Below are 14,239 nucleotides of genomic sequence, written 5' to 3'. Positions count from 1 at the left end.
GAGAAGCACATTTAGGAGGTATGGTAATTTTTAAATTTAAGGCGGTATGATTAATTTTTAAATTTAAGGTGGCATGATTATATATTTTGCGCAGGTACTTTTAGCTGAATTGAAAAATTCGATTTACTGAAAACAAGATTCTCTTCCCGTGTTTACGTGGAACCATTCGTATTGCGTTCTGGCCTGCTTATTATTGAAGCGAATTCAAAGCTTAATGACGGTACTAAACCGTGAATTAGTCATTCCATATTTCGAGAAAATGTAGATGAAAAGAAATGTTAAATTAATGCATTACAAACTTATAATAAAACTTATACAAACTTACAATATCTATCTCACATAACTCAAAAACGTTTAGTCATAGAACGTTGAAATTAAACTTGTGTATAGGATTGCTATAACATCATTTTGTGCACCTCCATTTTTAGTGTCATTAGCAATATCAAACAATTCTCTCTCTCTGTATATATATATATATGTGTATGTGTGTGTGTGTGTGTGTACCCCTCCTTCTTACCTGGCTTAAATTTAAATTATAGAAATGCTTTAAAAGACGAAAGTATTTATGTTCCACCAGTGCCAAATTAAAAAACAAATTTATGTTAAACAAATAAAGAAATATAACTTTTAATGCAATCTCCGCTTTCCATACGTATATTTGGGAAAATTTTATGCTCGTTATCCAAAAGTAAAGTTATAAAAAGTTTGATTCCCTTACAACAAAAATAGATCGCGATATTTATTTCAAAAATTTGCAATGTTTAATTTTTTTCCTTAAGTAAATTAGAATAATTCGAAGAAATAAGTTTAAATGAAGTGCAGCAAAAATGTATATAATTAATAAACCATACAAAAAACTTATGTGGGGTCTGCAACAGATTTATCTATTTTAAATCTTCTAAATCATTCACTGTATCTGAGTGATGTGTTATTAATTTGTGCAATATGTTAAGTTATTATTTGCATTAATAATTATAAAATCAGAGACGATGTGTGAGATGTTTTTAGTATTACAGCTGAGCATAAATTACATATCAGCAGATTCATACGAAGTGCACATTTGCCGCTGTCATTTAAATATATTGCAAGAGGCTTGTATCGAAAGTAAAGCATAACATTTTAAATAATTGCATACGTATTACAAACTCCCTGTTTGAAGAGAAACCCATTTGCAATACAATAGTATGACATAAGGTAGTCTCTTCATCCCAAACGATGCATTTACGTCAACGTTAATCTCAACTCTCGAATCGTCTCCGAAATTATTCAGGTGAGACTCTTGTACTCACTTTTCACAGCCACTTTCACCCGTAGTCTTTGACACCTAATCGTATCTCAGGAGATTATATTTCATTGAATTCAACAGATAAAAGGCATAGGGTGCCAGATTTAGGTTGTATGGTAGATGGAGAAAATCGACTGGCCTAATTTAAGAATTGACTAATTAGTTGCCAAAGATATGTATGGCCGTACATTATCATGATGACTCTTTTCAGACTATCTTTCATTATTTTCCTTCGTATTTCTTTTCTAAGTTTCTGAAGTGGCTTAATGTACCTCTTACCAGTCTAAGTAAAGCAATTTTTTCAGGAATTTAATAAGAATAATCATTGGTCATTCAAAAAAAAATTTTGAAAAAAATTAAAAAATCATGAACTTTTAAGACTTGAAGAACAGGTGTGAGGCAGTCTATGGAGTGTTTCTTCATTTCCGGATCATATCCCCACATTTTGTTCCCCTGTCCAAAATTGTATCTTAATTGAATTCAAACGCTTCCACTAGTTCACAGGAGACGTCTTCTCCTCTCGCCTTCAAGCTGATGCTATTAATTTTGTTCACAGGTTTTGATAACCTGATTCTTCACCTTCTATATGGACTTTTAACCTTCTATATGGACTTTTAACTACAGTGAAAAGAAGTGACTCGTATTTATCTTTGAATCCATTCTCCCACTCGATAGCGATTCCTATTAGTTATCGCAGTTGATGTTTTCCTATCGCTTAGTTTTTTTTACAAAGCTGGTATCCTCTTTAAACTTATCCATCTATGCGCATTAGTCTTATCTCAGCCGTAAATATTTCGTAGCCTTCTATGGATGTCGTTCTTTTGCCAAATATTCGATGATGCACCGCTGGAATTCATTAAATACCTGCAATGAAAAAAAATATTATAGGAAGAATAGTTACTTTATAAATGCGTAAACTTTGAATGACGTATAACAATTAATAAAATAGTTGCGCCAAAATTTTGCATCACTTTCGGAACAACCAATCCTTTATCTATCTATAGCACTGAGGGATCATTATACTACCCATATATCTATCTAAAAGACAGCAAGTCATGAGTATATTAGATATGGATGTTCACAGTTTCTGGTATTGTCTGAGCCTGAAATAATCAGAGACTGCGTTTTTTCTCATATTGTAAAGTTCACTTAGGTTAACATGTTTCTGTGTTAAAATCCATTTCTTCCTATATACCCAAATATATAGATGAAACGAATGTTAAATAGAAGTAAAAAACCTAACTTACCAGTAAGGAATTATCGGACAGCCGTAGAAACACATTTTTCTGCTTCGTTTGGTTGAGTTTTTCTTTAACTGAATTTTAAGCAGAAGTCTTGCACTTCAGATAGATAAAGAATACGATATAAAGTTTTGAGTCCTACATAATTTTAACTCATGTGTTTTTCTGTCATTACAACGGCATGCAGAACTTAATTTGCTACGAATTGAAATGCTAACAAACAGCGTAAATTGTTCAAACCTTGCACGGATGTTTCGATTTTCAAAGACGCAGACCTAGCTAAATAGAATTGTAAGACTGTGTCATAACACGAAAATCTAATGTTGGTTGATCGAAAACATGTAGCAGTAATTATAGTGTTAAAATTTGTGTTACACATAGTTGATATAACTTGCAGGACAAAGAAATCAACATTTTCATACGCTTTTCACTTGTATTATGGAGTGATATACCTGTATTGCGAGATATGCAGCAAGGAATTTACTTCGTAAGCATTTCCTTTCTTACATACATGGAATTTACCACATAACTGATTATCTTACCTAATGGGACATATAACTAGCAAATTAATATGTTTGGATAAAATTGATATGACTTTGGGAAACACTAAATTGCTCGCTTTATTCGTCATGTATGAAACGAACTAAACATTTCCGATTATAATAACCATTCTTTTTTACATGTTGATTGACTATTGATGAACAAAATAAAATTTCACAGATTCCAGTCACTATTTCCTATAAATATATGCTGCATAAACTGCCTGGTTTATACAAAAGAAATATACATGTGACAAGTTATTTAATTAAAAAAGAGAACTTAAATAAAAAGAAGGAGCTCTAAAAATGAAGATTTTGCGCAGCAGCTTTAGTGATAACTATCCCATATCATTCGTTAATAGCCATCTGTTCTGTTAAGCTATAAACAGACATGTACTTTGGAAGGCCCCAGATCAATTCGATATATTTTATAATTAACACTGTGAATGATAGCCGATATTTAGGAATCGGAATAATTTTAATTGAATATTTAATTATTTAAATAGTATATGGCTCTGGTATTTAAACTTTACGTCACTACGACACCATAAAATTGCAAACAACCCCAAAAAGCAATTTAGGGATTCCAATCAGGCCATCGACTCTTAATTATATATCACCAATTCAATTTATTTAAGATTTTTATCCAAATTGCAATTCTACTCTAAATTCTCCCTACTCATTGCTTGAATACAACTGGTATACGGTATCCCACTAAAGCAAGGAACAAAATGAATCAAGGACTATGCACTTATTTATTTATTTATCTGCTTATTTGTATTGCTCTTATTTCTAACTCATTTATAAAATGAGATCAAGAACAGTTTCTTACTGACTTTAAAAATAAATGATACAATATCGTCAAATGGTTTCATAATAATAAAAATAATTCTTACGCTACACTAAAGTAACATCCACAAACGGAAATGATACGTCTATGTCAGCAATAAAAATCAATAACTTATCCTCAGAAAACTTTATCAACAGCACGTATGCATCGTAAAATGTAAAAGAAGTGGTAGGTTTTAAAATGTACGCTACAGAATTTTTTTTTCTTATTTTTCAACAAAATGCGTGAATTTTAAAGTTAAGCTTAGAAAGAGAGAAAGCCTATAACATGTACTAGAGTTCCTTTAAGCAAAGCGATAACGACAACAGCATCAAAAACAAATGTGTTCTTATCCCCAAGGAATTCGAGAAACAGATTGTTACATGCACGCTGTGGCGACGATGCATTTTTCATTGTTTTTAGATCGACGCCGTGCTTTGAATCGGCATCGACATCTGTTCAGGAAGGCATAACTTATGCATTCCCCGTTTGGCTATGCGCATTGCATTAAAATATTGAGCCCGCGAAAGCACTTTGATTCTGTATTTTATACATAGCGAATGGAGGAAGATGGAGTCGTGGATATTTTTTCTGTTGTCTTTGTTTTATTCCCTCTTATTCGCCTTCTGTGGTGTAAATGAAGCTTGGTCGCATACAAAAATAAAATGCTACGTTTTATAACAGAGCATTATCTAAGGCCCAAGGTAAGAAACATGAAGTAAAACTACAGTTTGGTGCTATACAAAGGAAAAATTTAAGGCATCAAAAACATAACTTTTTTAATTATAAACGAAAGCTTTTAATGTTTGTGACAAAATAAGTCACATTACATGTAATTTTTTTTAACTTCTCTAACTGTTATACTTTTAATTACATGTTTCACAGATGATGAGTGAGAAAATTTCTGTGTACAGTTCTGCGTCGTCGACAGCAGATGCCATTTCCTTCTTAAGAGCTATTGAGTTATCCCACACAAATACCTTCCTTCAATCTATCTACATTATGTGAGGAAATTCAAGTTTTCAGTCCAAATGTCAATAGTGGGTTTTCAGTGAATAAGCACAAATTAGAGTTCCTTCAACACGTATTTTTATAATATCTGTCTGTGTGTCTGTACGTGTGTGACAATTTTTCGTCCATCATAACACTTGTATCAAACTTCCAAATAGTTTTATCTTACGTATTTAATCTATAAGTTATTTCTCCCGCCTTCTTAGTGAGCCTTCGTGGTGTAGTGGTCTGCACGCTCAGCGCGTAACTGAGAGATCCGCGGTTCGATTCTCGGCGAAGGCGTTGCTAATTTTTTAATATGTTGCCTGCTTCCAAAGTACCTAATGTCTCTAAAAATCTTTCTGCATTAATATAAAGAGTTGATTAAATTTAGGGTAAAACTGGATACCAAAAAAATGGTACTTTACTTGACACTAATAACAGTATTTAATGAAAACCGGAAATTATACTTTAGTTGAAGCCTATAATTTTTCCATGAAAAACTATATGGAAACGTATTTAATAATTTTATATCAGTATGAACAACGTATTAGATTTTGGTTAAAATTCATAAACTGGAAATGATCCTGGACGTGGATCTCCGAACAGATAGAAAACATATTATTTCTTGAAAAAATATCTTATGATATAATTTGAAAGTTTTCAAATCTCGTATTTGCGTATAAAATGCATAAAAAATCATGACTGAGAACAACATATCAGATTTTAACTACCTACGATAAAACTAAAGTGATACTTTACATGGAACTGTTAACAGAATTTTGTGGAAAAGAAGAAAGAATCAGTGTAAGATTTTAATCTAAAATAATGCAGCCCATATCACTATTGGCTATTTCTCTTTATATAGAACTTATATTTATTTACATCAAGTATAGAAAAAAATGGGTTTATTACAGCGTCTGATATGGAGAATTTCAAAATTCTTGTAATGTTACCTAAAAAATGCACGTGTTATTCTCTTGCACGTTTGGTGAGGCACAAGAGCAAACAGCAAATTCAAACACACCCTTTACTGCTTTACTTCTTACTGATCTCGGAACACTTACTAGTCATTATTCAGCTGAATTTCAGAAACGAACGAACATTGTTTACTGATACCCAAATATCGCGAGAATACACGTGCAAATCAAAATGAATTTAGATTTGTTTATAAAATGGACCTTAGAAAAATATTCCTCGTTTAGCTATAAAAATGACTGTTAAATAGAATTGTACTCTTCAGAACGTGCACTAAGAATGAAGACAAGGTAAAGTTACTGATTGCTGCTATAGCAGGTAATTTATCCCGTTCCTTCTCCAGATTTGTTGAAGTTAAGAAAACCACATTATTTCTGGGTTGAGGCATTATAAAACCTTGGTGAACTAAGAATTATAAAAGGTAATCAAAAGTAATGTACGTGCCATCTCATAGTTGATTCAGTTTTGTATTCGAACAGAATGCGTTTTAAAAATGAGTAAATTGAGTTAATAGTGAAGAAAATTTGTTCGTGTCAGGTATCAGAAAAATTAAACTTGAAGCTGTGCGATGAAATTTCTGCTTTCCAATACATGCATTAACTGTTCCTTAAGTTGAACAGAACATAAAGAGCCGTCGAACAATATGTATTTGATATAATGAGTAAGCTCGTATTGTTAACTGTAACAGTGAAACTAGTGAGAATTTAGAACTTTTTCCGTAAAAATCTAAGTATTGCGAAAAATTCCTTTTTCTCCTAACTTAGGCTTAAATCTGATCGATGAAAGGCGTAGCAGATTTTTTTAATTAAACCCTAATTGATGTACCAAAAGAAGCTTTAAATAAAATTTTCGGATCCATATCACTTCTTCTGCATTATTTGAAATATTTCGAATGGTTAAACCTTGATAAAGAGATACCTTATCAACGGCAGCTGAAATATAGCTTCTCAATGATTTTTAAAGACATACAGTACAGTTAGAATTCCGGAAAACTAAATATTACCCATAATTAGTTATTCTATAATTCAATATACAAGCAAGAGTAATTTTAATATAACAAGAGAATTAGGATTTATAACTGAACGAAAACTTTGTTACTAACCTAAATATTCTATAATATAGTATTAATTCAGCAACGAAATCAATGCTCAAATCTTGGGGTTTTAATGCTGAATTTCAATCGATTTTTTTTACTTCCCTCACTAAAAGTAAATAAATATATTAATTAAAATTTATAAAATCGAATCCTGAGAAATTGAAATAGATTCTGGTAAAAATACAGAAAATTCTCGTTTCTATTTTCATTCTTATTTCTCAAACAATCTTCCATTAAAATAGGTGCCAAACGAATTAATAAAAATCAATAAAATAATTGCTTACTTACAGTCTGCATTTATCATTACACAGTATTATCGGTGGAATCCAGTCTTATGTAATCCTGAAAAAAAAATTCTTTCTAAAATTTTAATGAAAGTCTTTTATTCATCTACTGATAGGTTTTACAATTTAACGAGTTTTTGAAAACTTAAAAACTAATAGTCTTAATAAGACTGAATGAAAGAAAGTCTTCAATATGCATTTATCATTAGAAACCATATAAGAAAACTACGGCTCTAGGGGCCAGACTTGCATTGTCCACTCTAGACGCATTGTTAGTCTATCGTATAAACACCTGCGCCCGTAAAGCTATAGAATAATAATGATCACTGTTAAGCGACCTGATTAAATAAACATGTCAGTACTTGTATATGCATGATAGCTGTAGATGCTTACTATTCATTTGCAAACTGCAGCTAAATTCCTAGGACTTCAGAAACACTCTAATTCAACTGACCCTCGCTTATCTGAAGACCACTGGATAAAAGCAGACCTTAGATTCTGATATTTGTAATTACAACGAGTTTTTTTATGTATTTTAGTTTGCATGGCTTTCGCCTGTCTGAATAGAAAAAAAATACATCTGCTATTTATTGGGAAAATATGAAAGTTTCGTTTAATTGCATACATTAAGTCTTCAAGAATCATTAACTTTCTTTAAACTCAATATTAAAGGAGTATATCCTCATTTAATTATAAGCTATTTTCATCGATAACCATTAATAGTTATGATTAAGCACCACATTATTATTCTTATGAGAGCTTTCGGTTCCTTTTCCTCGAGTATAATAGATGCATATTAAAAGCATAACTTGACGTTTTCATGAGCACTCAAACTATGCCGAAAAAGTTTAAATTTCTAGAGTTATACATCAGTTGTCTTAATTCCTTTCTCGAAGGTACAGATGTGATTTTATTTTTAAATTTTGTTTTTTAATTTAGCCCCACGTGCTACACTATTAGTCACCATACGTGAAGGAAGGGATGCCCCGTGGAGGGCGTTTTAAGAGAACCTGACATGAATCCACATTACACATGGAGAAAAGCACGAAAATAACCAGGCAGCCATATAGTTTGCCAGAATTCGAACCCCGGACCAAACTACTTGTGTTTAGCGGCTTTTACCCTGGACCGCTAGTGGACTGATGCTAAATTTATTCTCAGGAAAAGCAACATAAAGAACAAAAGTTAGTATTCCTAAATATCTTGTTTATTCTACGAACTATCACAGGTAATCTGAACCTAAGGTTGTAGACTCATTAGGATTTTTGAAGTAGGAAACACGAAAAATGAGCAATGCCTTCACCGGAACTCGAACCTGGACATCTTGAATACCTTTACACGACGAAGGCATGCAGAAAGGAGGGATAAAATACCTTATATACTTCCCCTTTTAAAGGGGTGACTGAGGATCAGGGGACCCAATCGCCAAATTCCGATGGTGACGAATTATTGTTCTCCACCATTTTAGTTCGGGCGCCACTGTAGAGTCGTTATGATTTTTGAGGTAGGAAACGCAAAAGAATAAGCAATGTCGTCCCTGAGACTAGAACCTGGACCTTTTGAATGGTAGCCCAGTGTGCTACCGCTACACCACGAAGGCACGCAGAAAGGAGGGAGAATATAGGTAAGGGTTTGAAATAAGGAACAGAAACAAAAAATATTTTTCATATCTTTGGCTACAGAATGCACTGACGAGGCTTGTCAAATTTATTTTGGAAATCTTGCGCACATTTTGATTACGTATCACAAAATCACTCTTTTCCGAATATTCCTTGAATTCAGGTATTATTACATTATATTTCTGAGATACTTTTGATGGCAGCGAAGTTTCTGGATTTATCTTTCAACCGCCACCACAAACTTCGCTTTTGTTTTTCATTTTTGTTTACAACCTTGCGATACAATTACTACCATAGTTATTTGTCATGGTGTAGATAACCATAGGAGAGCTGAAAATTAAATGTGCTCACAAAGTGTGCTTTTCAGTGGTTACTGTTATAGCTATCTATCTTGTATAAATTTCGAAACTTCTATGAAAATATTACCATTTACATAATTCTAAAATGTTTTGAAAAATCACTTGATCATACAAATTTGAAAACATGAAAGTTAGTTCATGTTATCGAGCTACATCTACTTATAGACTTAGCAAATTTTATTTGAAGTGAAATTTTTTATGTTTTAAATGAAACATAAGTGCATGTTTTTTTCTTTCCTTAACTCTTTATGGTATTTTAAACTTAATGCGTATATAATGATATTTAAACATAATGCAGATACATGCTCGCCTTAAAATTTGTGTAAGTTAAATAAATGAGATAAAACTCATAAAAGTTTTCAATTTTGATTAACAGCATTCAATTTACTTAATAAAAGATAATTTCTCTTTTCTCATCACTACATAGACGTCTGTATTAAGGTTTTAGATTATCTCTAATGCAGAATATTCTCTTCTGTACGTTAGATATAAATTTAATATTCATTGTAATTTCTGTTTGAAAATATCCGAAGAGTTGTAATCACCATAAATCATTCAAGATTATTTCATTTCTGAATTCAAATTAAAGGCTATTGTAATGGCAGTAAGATTTTACAGGGAATGCAATTTTACTCTTAAGTTAAGCGCTTAATTCACATTTCTTCCATGGCAATTCCTTAGAAGTTTACATTATATCCCTTGGGTCTACATCACTTAATACAGTCTATATCTGAAGGTGAGTTGGGGTTGCTAAAGGAATGCTTTTCCCGAGGGATTAAAACATGAATTAAGACGGAGCTTTAACAATATCTTGTGTTTTGGTGTTAATCCTCTGCAGTAACTACAATCTGAAGATTAATGCAAAATTAAACTTATACGCTGGGGACATCCTAATGCACATCAGCTTCAAATGCACTTTGCAATTAATGAGTTCCGCAGCTCTTACATTCGTGTGTTTTAATCTGAATTGTAATTTTCACATTTTTAGAAATTAGAATTTACAAAACTCTTAGCGAATTCCGCTTACCAAAGTCTGCTCGTTAAACTTTTGCGAACATTCGCCCATACATTTTATATTTATAGAGAGATCAATATTTTTTCCAAAGCATAATGGTACAAAATAATTTTTCCTAGAATTAAAATGAAAGAAACATTACCAAAATTTTACCAAAAGTATCTTATGTGACTTCTTTTATTTATAAGAGCTTCAGAAATAAAACGAAAATTTCTTACCATACTTGCTCAGCATATTCTTCGTTTCCGAAGAACAACAGCGCACATTTTTAGAACTTCTTAGCTATAGATAGCTTACACAGACAAGGAAGGTAACGATGCATCAGATATCGCGAAAATAAAAATTCGCGAGAATCTGTTGTTCGACTCCCTCTCGAGAGTAGTCTATAATATTAGCTTAACCTCAACAGCGAAATTGGCGCGAAAAGTTGAAATATATTCGATCACTGAAATGTTCTGCACCATTTCATTAAAAAGGCTTGTGACAAAGTTTTTGTAATTTGTACCTGGTTAAATAAATTGCATTTAGCTAAGCTACGATCAACTGTAGTATAAATTCTTTCATTAGTTTTGAAGTGAGACTTATCTAGCTGATTTGCAACGTCGTTGGAGATTCTATTCCACTTCCTATAAATTCTACCTTTGTTTGCCGTATCTGTATAACATCAACATAGAATAAGACAGGGATACATACTCTGTCCGTTGCTGATAATCATCTTATCACTTCCCTTTCCAATATCCTATATTCCCATTCCAGTATCCTATATAATAAATTTGGTTTGACCATTTCCGTTGTACATGAAGTGTGACTGATAGAGCTGTACTTCCTTGTATGAAGTCTGACTTTGACAATGACTAAATTAGCTCTTAAATTAGAAAATATAATAACTGAGTTACACTCGCAGAAATATAAACTATTATCTTTATAAACTTAGCAGTGGTGCCCCACTCTTATTTTTCGTGGTATAAAATTGTAAACCAATTTTGTAAAAGAGTTATTTAATTCCTTGTTCCCAGGAAACTGAATGCTAAATTATTTTTCTTCTGTTAGTTCATTAATTAGTTTACAAGCTTTAAATAAAAGATTATTTAAAAAAATTTTTTTTCTTACATTTTATTTACCTGCATACATTTTTCAGGTTGTTTATCGATATTGCACACTCTTCTAAAAGACAAACAATGCATATACTATCAAACAGATATAAGATATTTATAATGCATTTCTCCCGTCTTCTTGGCATGCCATCATGGTGTGATGATCTGCACGCTGGGCGCGTATTCCAGAGGTCTGCGATTTGATTCCCGGGGAAGGCGTTGCATATTTTTCATTTCTCCGACTTTTCCAAGTAAACTAATGACTCAATATTTTAACTGTGCAAAAGTTCTAACTCGATTTTAATTTCTTTTCTAAAATGTTTATTTCAATCTTCAAACATATTTTCTCGAAAACCTATTCTCGTAGATTTGGGATTCCGGCATGTCGACATTGTCTTTCTACACAGTTTTCATCAATGAACTCCCTTTTCGATTAAAAAAGTACTTTAAAAAAAACCTTAGGATATGCATTAGGTAATAAAAGAATAATTACAACTTACACTAACTAATTCAGTTTCTCTCTTTGCTTAGGTGAATCAATGTAATGTAAATATTTTTCGACTGTGTACAATGTACTATAAAGATTTAGAAATTAATCACAACTTTATTGCTGTAGACAGTAAATTTATAGAAGTTTTTTTTTTTTTTTTTTTCTGAAGCTGATTTTTCAAAAACTATAGAAGGAATTGAATGCTTTTCCCTTTACTTGCTTTTCATAACTCAGAAAAGGCATTCTAAAGCCTATTTTATCCTCTTTTTAAAGAAGAACATTATCTATCCAATCTTTAAGAAAACAACAAAGCTTATGTACAGATTTTTTAATTTAAACTGTGGTCTTTAAGAGTAGTATAAGAGTAATCTCGAGCTCTTTAGTGAGTAAACACTTAAAAATACTTAGTTATCAAGAATTTTTTAGACTTATGTAAACACTCTTGATAACTTCTAAAAATGGCAACTTGTGGATAGTTTGTTTTTTACAAATATACACCAGCAATGGAATTCTTTATTTCTCACATCAAAATCGGGACTGTATTCAACTTTCCTAGATTTCAATGAATTTAGTGCTCACGATAGAAAATAACTGACTAAAAGTAGTCTTTTATACTAAAGTTTATTTGAAGACGAAAACTCATGCCTATAAATTAATTCTACTAGTAGACGTATGAAACGCTACGACATATAAAATTTCAAAATAAAATTTAGTAATTTTTACGAAATGATGAAACGCGATATAAATTTTGGAAGCAAATATGCAAACCTCATACTCACTGAGATATACTCCAAATGGCTGGACACTTACAACCTTAGTGCATTCGTCGAGAAAGCTCAAATGTATCTCCCATTATCCGTCTCATAAGTTTAAAATGTCGCCTTAGAGCAACAAGAAGCAATTGATTTATATCCTACACGCACGTGTAAAACGAAGTTCTGTTTCACTTTTGATTGAGTACAGCTCTGGGAATAGATCACTACTCCTCCAATCAACCACTAACCTCTCGAGAAGGCATTAGGGCATTCGCAGCCAAATTACTTTAAGTGCCCGCACAATCGACAGATCTGAGGGTCTCTCATCCCTCTTCCCAAACTTCAAACCTTTTAAGAAGACGTCAGGCTTGCGTAACCATTCCGCACAGACGCTACACAGAAATACAGAAAGGTTCAAGACTTTTATTTAAGAAAGGAATACTCAGTATTCGTAATTTGCATTACGAGTCGAAAGGAATTCAGTGCATTTAGAAGCACTATAATTTTAGGTGGATTTACAAGGTAGAAACAGGGTATATGAACCCCTAATTTTCACACAACTGGGAAACGTTGTCGAGAATAAAATAAAAAGGTTATTATTTAAAGTATTTAAATTATGTTTATTAATTTGATAACATGAGAAATCTGAAGTACTTTTGCTACTCATTAAACATATTCTTTCGTAAAGATTTACTCACATTATTTACTCTGTTTTCTCTGCATTTGATTGCACTTGCGCTTCATTTTATTGCTGAAAATATCTTGCCAGCACGTGCAAATATCTACGCTTTACATTTGTAAAGAGATTAGGCTTTTAAACCTGTGTGGGAAAGGAGCCTATTGTTCAAGGAATTAAGTTTTAAAATAAACCGCCTTTCAGAATTTAATATTTATCAGTTTCTAAAACGCTTTAGGGTTAAGAATAATTTAAGAAATATGAAAATTTAAAAAATTTTTATTTATTATTCTTTCGTAATTTTGGGAAGCTTTCACGTTTTAAGATTTCATATGGAGATGATGTTTGATATATATCCCTTAAAATACTTGAAATTCACAGCTTACCTGTCCAATTTTAACTTTACATTTTGCTAATTATAGCACTATTTAGAATTCAATGTATTTAAGTAAAATTCATTACGCAAACTTCAAACCTTTCAAATTAGCATTACTGGCATAAAGCTTCAAATGCATAAGTGTAAGCCAAATAATATTTTAAACTTTGATCTTTCTATCGCATGTAATTCAGATGTCCCTTCCAATATCTACTAGATAAACAGTCAGAATTATCTTGGGCCTTATTTGATATACGAATGTCTGAGAAAGTTACGTATCTTATTTCTTCAAATTATCGAAATATTTTAAGACGTTTTAGAAATGATTTATAAGTGTTACGAAATTAGACATTTTGTGGCGTAAAGATGTTAAATTATAAATTTGCAGGTAAGTTTTATCTTATCATCTTATATTTCGGCTGTTAACTTACTGCAGAACAGAGTTTGTCTAATCAACCAATAGAAGTATAGAAATCGCTGACTGCAGAGATAAGCAAGCGTAAACAAGTCTGATGATTATTTATTATCTGTAAGTTAGTTTAAAATTGGAATAAGTGTTAATGGGTAACATCTTTTCGTTAAAATTTTAAGTCCCCGTATTTTGATAAACTCC

At 31.9% G+C, this 14,239-nt stretch overlaps 1 pseudogene across 2 annotated transcripts in view; it reads left to right on the top strand.

Moving 5' to 3' along the window:
• The window catches only part of LOC118183409 (glutamine-dependent NAD(+) synthetase pseudogene), a 124,423-nt pseudogene that overhangs the window by 95,476 nt on the left and 14,708 nt on the right, over nucleotides 1–14,239 (top strand). Inside the window, exon 1 of one of the 2 annotated variants that reach the window (XR_015040941.1) lies at nucleotides 13,891–14,014. The exons of the other annotated variant lie outside the window; for it this stretch is intronic. The product of XR_015040941.1 is annotated as a glutamine-dependent NAD(+) synthetase pseudogene, transcript variant X2 (transcript). Of the gene's footprint in view, nucleotides 1–13,890; nucleotides 14,015–14,239 lie in introns of those variants that run through there. 2 annotated transcript variants of the gene reach the window in all.

Source organism: Stegodyphus dumicola, chromosome 1, assembly GCF_044657685.1.
Source record: "Stegodyphus dumicola isolate Sdum_Otavi_A_Nest chromosome 1, ASM4465768v1".
Taxonomy (NCBI): domain Eukaryota; kingdom Metazoa; phylum Arthropoda; class Arachnida; order Araneae; family Eresidae; genus Stegodyphus; species Stegodyphus dumicola.
This window is presented reverse-complemented; position numbering and strand designations above follow the sequence as displayed.